The sequence below is a fragment of the Populus euphratica genome, unplaced genomic scaffold (genome assembly GCF_000495115.2).
Source record: "Populus euphratica unplaced genomic scaffold, PopEup_1.0 scaffold234.1, whole genome shotgun sequence".
In the NCBI taxonomy this organism is placed as follows: domain Eukaryota; kingdom Viridiplantae; phylum Streptophyta; class Magnoliopsida; order Malpighiales; family Salicaceae; genus Populus; species Populus euphratica.
Genome location: NW_011499928.1, coordinates 837,131 through 838,519, shown reverse-complemented (window position 1 = coordinate 838,519; position 1,389 = coordinate 837,131).

Genomic DNA, 1,389 nt, shown 5'->3' with positions numbered 1-1,389 from the left:
ATTCAGAGTTATCAATGTAGTCAAAATAAACACTTTAGCACCACCTCAAAAACATGTTATTCCTAAAAATATCCAATATACTTATCATTCAGATCATCTCAGGATGCATAATCCTTAATATGAATGTAAGTTTATTCTCTAAATAAAAATAATGTATTCTTGATATACATTTCTTATCTATAGATTTTCAGTTAGGGTTTTCAGATATTTTTCAAGGAAGGGATTGACTAGGTCTTTCTAATTAATAACACCACTCTTTTTGAAGGGGATTGCTTTGTTCTTCCTAAGACAATATCCTTATAATTACCAAGGAAGAGATTGACTTGGTCTTTACAGTGCAATAATAACATTCTCTTTAAAGTGAATTAACTTGTTCTTCTTAAGAAAATAACTTTACAATTACCAAGAAAGAGATTGAGTTGATATTTTTAGTGTAATAACACCATTATTCCTAAAAGGGATTGACTTGTTCTCCTTAGAGCAATAGTCCCACAACTCTCCAATGAATTGATATGGGATCTTTTTAGTGCAATAATACCATAATCCAAGAAAATGATTGATTTGGACTCCCTAGAGCAGTATCCCTACACTCTTAAAGGGATTGATACGAGGTCTACCTAGTGTCATAACACTACTTTTCCTAGAAATGGATTGATTTGATCTTTATAAAGCAATAGCCTTATAACTCTTCATATGATTGATATTAGGTATTCCTAGTACAATATCATTACTCTATAAGAAAGTGATAGACTTGATCTTTTTAGAAAAATAACCCTAAACTGTTTAAGGGGTTTATACGAGGTTCCTCAATACAATAATACCACTATTTGAAAAAAAAAGAAGGATTGACTTGATCTTTATAGTGCAAAACCACTAATCTTTAAGGGATGGATTTGGTCTTTTTAGCATAATAACATCATTGTCATTGGGTTTTTCCTAACCACTTAAAATTTTTCTAAGTATGAGTTTCACCTTTTCATTGGGTTCATCCTATCCATTTAAAAGTTTTCTTAGTACGTGCTCCACCCTTAATGGTTTCCTCCAATGATTTCATTTAATAGAAGTTCCTTAAATAGGTTCCTCTTATGGTCCCCTCAACTACTTAAAAATATTTCTAAGTAGTGTGCTAGGCCAAGACGCTGTTGGCTCTAGTGTTTGCCAAACCTAATATTTAGGTTTGGTAGGTGTTGCCAAGCCTAGAAGCTTGGCCTTACGGGTTGTCAGGTCAATAGGTAGGCCTGATGATACGATTAAAAGATTGATGTCTTCTTCCAAGTGCAGGAGTGTCGAAGTAATAAATAACTCGGCAAGACCGGAGTCGAACCACATGGAGGTTAATTGTACAAATTATAAATAACAATAATACAACAACAATAACAATAACAACAA